The following is a 6,000-nucleotide window of genomic DNA, read 5'->3' on the forward strand; positions in this document are numbered from 1 at the left end:
GTGAAAAGTATACTTGAAGTTTTTTACCTCTCCATGTTTGTATTTAAAAGGGGTCAAAACAGCTTTTTTGCTTTTTACAAGATGGGTCACCTTTTGGGGGCAAAAACGTCAAAAAATGTTTTTTTGCATACATTTTTGAGGTTTCCTTAACTATCAGGATTATTGAAAGTAATAGTTGATTGGCTTTTGCTCTCATTTGGATTAATACAATTCCCATTTTAACGTCTTTGGATGGGTAGGAATTGCGTAAGTCCCAATAAAATGTTTCCCTGTTCATTGTTTCCGAACTTGTAAAAGACATCGAAGAGCATTTTTTTTTTTCATGTGCAAAACATCAGGGCAGCTAAACTTACAGTTACAAATGACCAGAAATTAAAAAAGAAAAAAATTATAATCTAAAAAATCAAATGAGAATACCAAGCAAATAGGTAAAAAATATTAATTACAAGTTTACAAAAAGTCATGGTGCGTCTGTTGTGATTTTTTTTTTTTTTTTTATTGAAATCATTCTGTTTGTTTTACTGGTCTTGTACGCATCTCCGCTAATTCTATTTTCATTTTCTATCTTTTTCTTACTTTGATTTTAAGCTTTCATTTAGTTAGAAATTAAATTCATCCATGATTGCAAATAAAGCTACAAAGCGAAGCGTTAAATAAGAATAATAACTTGGATGAGCCGGTTAAGGTATAAGCCGGTTTGTTACTAATTGTAACAAACCGGCTTAGAGATTGTATAATAAAAACAATGCGTGCTTAATAAACAATGGCGCGATTGGACTTAGATCAAATGGAGAAAATGATGCATCAGAAGATGAAGTTTAGATCAATTAGAGAGAGCATCAACAGATGGCTGTCTTCATATCGATCATGCGTTGATATACAGACAGTTCTATCTGTTAATGCTTTTTTCTAAGATAAAGATGCAGTTTCAGAAGTTAGGTCTTTTCACATTGTTTTGGCAGAGGCCCTGATATCATTTAGGTGTAAAAAAATTTTTTTTTTAACTTTTTGGCAGTTGATTCACTTAGCCTCGCCATGCCTCATATGTAGACTCTTTGGCTATGAGTTTCAAAGGGGGTAAGAGAATACTTTCTGAGAGACACTTAATGGTATGTTATTATCTATATTTCTTAAGATTGAAAATTATAATTTGAGTTAATGATTTCAGAATATTTATCAAAACGTGAAAGACCGTAAGTAAGTATCATTTAATTCGATTGAGGAACTATCATTATCTTTTGTGTTAAGGTTCTGTTGCTCAGCTTTTCTGAAGCGTTAAATGTCATGGAATACAAACAAGTACTCACACAACACTGAGGAAAACTCAACAACTTAATTATAAACACCCAAACGTACTATAATAAGCAAATAAAGTAAACATTATCTTAAAAAACGTAAAAAAAATCTCCACCCTTACAATATACAGAAATTATACAAAATCTAAGTTCGATGCAACAGAAAAGAAACTAAATGCTTTGCAAACAAATGTGAATATAATTCGATGAAAATGAAATCTTCAATACCATTGATGAAGAGAGAGAAATTCAATTGACCGGCATTGATAGAGTTGGGTACTAAGTTTCCATACCAAAAACAGTTTTTCTGAGTTTGTATTTGTGACCAAGTCAACAGTTAAAATCTCCTCTGAAATACAAAACAATCAAAGCAAATTAGTTACGACAAACCTGGAATTTCAAATAACTAATGTATAAGTGGAAATCATTGAACAAATGATTTTCCCGGATAAAGAAATAACGTAGCAAACTAAACAAATTCCTAAACAACTCAACTAGATGGAAACTCAGCTTCAACAGTTTTTAAACCTACTGTAGCTAGTTGAAATGCAAAGCTTCCTTGCCCTGCTGCTACTTTCGCTGCTCAGCGGTTTTAAAATACTGTAACTAACTAAAAAAATCTTAAGAACTAGATGCGTTTCGTACTTAGACGCATTTTATGAAATACTAACCCGTCTTGAATGTAGGTCTTGATTTGTCGGCTGAACCAAAAAATGTGTTTGTGTGAAGCTGATGTCACGAAGAATACAAACTTCGTTTTCTTAGAGTACTAGCAAAAGGTGGGAGCTAGCATACCCCATTTTTTCGGCCCTTTGACAAAGTATAAACACATTTCACCAGAAATGTGTTGAGCCAACAAGTAACTTTTTTAACCGCCATCTTTTTTGCATATTTTTATAAAATAATGCACATATTGACCACATGCTCAACTGTAAACATATGGTTGAAATTGACATGAAAAAATTGCAATATGTATTAGCCCATTTCAATCATGTAATTGAATATGTATTTGCATATATTGGTCAAGATCGAGCTGTGAATTCCTCAGGGAAGAAATACCACAAGTCCTATCATTAGGAGTAGTAAAAATATTTTTAGACAGATGTCGTAATCCAGTAAGTATTAGACGTCCTCAGACGCCTGGTGGACGAACAAAACCGGCACAATCGCCAAAGTTTGAACGATTGGACCAGCTCCGCCCAACCACCGGACGTCCAAGGACGTTCAATGCTCACTGGGGAGCAAATGAAGGACTCTTATAGATGAAAAAATTTTTTATTCTTAAAATAAACAACATTGATGAAGTTTTTTTTTGCGCAAAAGACGCGCATGCGCCAGATTGACAAGCAGCCTATCATCATACAATCTAAGCTTATCTGCCTATACTACCACTATTTCTTAAAAGACACTGTGATTACCCATATAGAGAATTAAAATTCTCTAAACAAATCTCTTTATCTCAACCATTAAGCAATGATTCTTAAAGTATTTATTTGTCGAGTCAACGTTTGGAAATGTTTTGTGCATTTCCAAGCTTACCTAAACCCATTTACATTCAATATTTTTGTCTAGCTGTTGTGGAGCATTAAATTTATTTCTGAACTGTGTCATGTAATCAGACTACACCATTTGCATTCATTCTTTGCATGCAGCATTACTAATCAAATCAACATTAATGCGTTTAATCTCATCTAACGTTTCCCACATAATAACAATTCCCTGTGGTTTCTTCCATGCTATTTTGCATAATCTTCTAAACTCAATGACTTGCATGTTTTTGAATAATTTTATATTTTGAGTATCTTGTGGATATAGGCAAACAGACTTTACATTCTCACTTATAGTTTGTCTTAGAAGTTTGAAATAACTCTGAGCAAAATAGAACTAACCCACATCACTATGACCTCTATGAGTGTTATAAACCTCACATTTGTTCTGCTAACCTAACAACGCATCGTTAAAACTGGGATGGTTTGTACTTCTTAATGATAATTCTCTAAGATCTGGAACATCTAAGCCTAACTCAAAAAGCCCCCATTCAACATTCCTAATTGATTATTTTCTTTTGCTACTGCCATAATGAGTGAAAATATGCTTGTTTACCATACTGCTTTCTTGATGTCGAAAAATCTTTATTTTGTTTTCATAGGTAATTTCACTTCAAATTCTTTCTTTGCCATGCGATACTCAGATTAAAAAAGACTTTTTCCAAAACCCACGAGTCTATTATAATCTATTCATACTTTTTGACGATGAGCTGTTAGATAAACAGAATAAATGTGCGGCTTATTACACTTGTGGAGAACATAGTAATATGGATTGATTCTACCTTTGCTCAGAGTCATTTCAAACTTCTTAGACAAGCTTTACCTGAGAATGCAAATTTTCTTTGCCTATTTCCACAAGATGCAAAAAGTATAAAGTTATTCAAAAAATATATTTTACATAGAGTTTTTATTCTGTATAGAGTAAAACTGCCATTTACCGGACTTCAGAACAGTTTTAACAACTCACCCTTTTTTTTTTTGAATCTCTTTGTAAATTTTTTTTTTATTCTTAGATAATTTACTTTAGTATAAAAGTATTATAAAATACACACAATTATATATATATATATATATATATATATATATATATTCAGTTTTACATTTAATTAGTCGTAATACAATAAAGTCCGTGATATATGCTCTCGTAATACAACAAAATCCGAGATATATGCTTTCGCAATTCAACAAAATCCGTGATATATAGACTGATTTAAATAAATGCTTGGTATCTGATAGAAGATCGAATGATCTTGTCGCCAGAACCATAAAAAGTTATAATAGAATGTAACATAAGCCATTAATAAAATATAGGCAAATAAAAATGACAAAATACAAAAAATAAAAGAGCGTGTTTATACAAGTTTCATATTTTTAAAAGTATTTCAAAATATTGTCATTAAAAAGAATGAATTTTTTAAATTTCTTTTTAAAGACTGGGAAGGTAATTGATAAATCAAAATTAGATAAAACAATTTTGTTCCAGAGATTGGGTGCACGATAAGCTATACAGAACTGATTGAATTTTGTTCGACAAAAGGGTTCAAAGAGTGAGTTATCATTTCGTAGTGTATACTTATTTTTTGTTTTTAAGGTAATAAAATCTTTAAAAGCGTGTAAGGACGGATTGATTTTACATTGAAACATAAAGTATAATATTTTATATACATTCACTTCATAAATGTTAAGTACTTTTAAATTTTTGAATAAAAACTTTGAATGCGTAAGTCGATTTTCAAAACAAACTAAGCGTATTGCGTGTTTCTGACGATGGTAAAGAGTACGCAACTTACTTTTGCTTGTACTTCCCCAAGCAATATTTGCATAGTTAATATAACCATGTATAAATGAGTAATAGAGTTGGATTAAAATGGTTTTGTTTAAATAATTTCTTGACTTATAGAGGACTCCTATATTTTTAGAAACCTTTGAACAAATGTAGTCAATATGTGGTTTCCATGTAACATTCTCATCAAGATAAATGCCAAGAAAACTACTAAAAGTTTCCTTTTTTATTTCTAGTTCATCAATAAGAATTTTTGGCATGGTTGTTGGTAAAAAACGTTTTTTAGATATAGGCTGAAATAGAATGTATTTTGTTTTATCAAGGTTTAAGGTCAATTTGTTACATTTAAACCACTCAGATACGCATTTAAGTTCTTTGTTCATATCAGAAAACAGCTCATTAATATTACTGTTTGATAAGAAAAATTTGTATCATCAGCAAGCATAATACTCCGAAGATTAGCTGCTTTGCTTAAATCATTAATATAAATTAAAAACATAAGAGGACCTAGAATAGAGCCATGTGGAACACCGCAGGTTATTTCAGTATAGTCACTTTGAAGGCCATCATTATAGGTAAGAAATTGCTTTCTATTTGAAAAGTAACTATGAAACCATTTTAGCATGTTGTTTTTGATTCCATAGTATTCGAGCTTTTTAAGCAATAATTTATGGTCAACGGTATCGAAGGCCTTCGAAAGATCAATAAAGACTCCTAGGGTATATATTTTTTTTCGAAAGATTCTGAGATTTCCCTAAAAAATTGAATAATTGCGTGCATAGTTGAAATATTTTTGTTAAAGCCAAACTGTTTAGAATATAGTATATTATTTTGGTCAAAATATTTAAATAATCGATTTTATATTATTCTTTCCAATAATTTTGAAAAAGCTGAAATCGGGCAATAGTTGTTAATATTTGTTTTATCGCCTTGTTTGTAAATTGGTATGACTTTCGCAATTTTCAATTGATCCGGGAAAGCTCATTGTTTTATAGATGCATTAAACAGTTTATAAAGAATATCTTTCAGACTTTCATAACAATCTGCAACAATGTTAACACTTACTTCATCAGCACCATAGCTTTATTTCTTTTTAGAGTATTAAAGGCTATATCGAGCTCGTCGTGGGATAATTCAGAAGAATACTCATTGTTATAATGAAATTTATTTGTAGGACACTAGTAGTCTTCAAACGAAATTTCGATCATAGGAATTTTTTTAGAGAGTTTGGTTCCAATTTCAGTAAAAAATTTATTAAATATGTTTGCAATTTCGCTCGGTTCACATATATTTTTATCTTCAAATTTTATAGTTCGTGGTAAAGAACTTAAGTGATTTTTTGATTTTCCTTTTATCTTTTTTATTATTTGCCAGG

At 30.9% G+C, this 6,000-nt stretch overlaps 1 long non-coding RNA gene across 1 annotated transcript in view; it reads left to right on the forward strand.

The window, feature by feature from the left end:
* Positions 1 to 5,231, forward strand: part of LOC149878036 (uncharacterized) — a 45,150-nt gene extending 39,919 nt beyond the window's left edge. Inside the window, exons 2-3 of the long non-coding RNA XR_016447682.1 lie at positions 4,326 to 4,389; positions 4,762 to 5,231. This is a non-coding gene — a long non-coding RNA (uncharacterized LOC149878036). The remainder of the gene's footprint in view (positions 1 to 4,325; positions 4,390 to 4,761) is intronic.
* Positions 5,232 to 6,000: the final 769 nt, after the last annotated feature.

Source organism: Hydra viridissima, unplaced genomic scaffold (genome assembly GCF_058129835.1).
Source record: "Hydra viridissima isolate aposymbiotic clone 2 unplaced genomic scaffold, HvirCarnegie_v1 scaffold_15, whole genome shotgun sequence".
NCBI classification, from domain to species: Eukaryota; Metazoa; Cnidaria; class Hydrozoa; order Anthoathecata; family Hydridae; genus Hydra; species Hydra viridissima.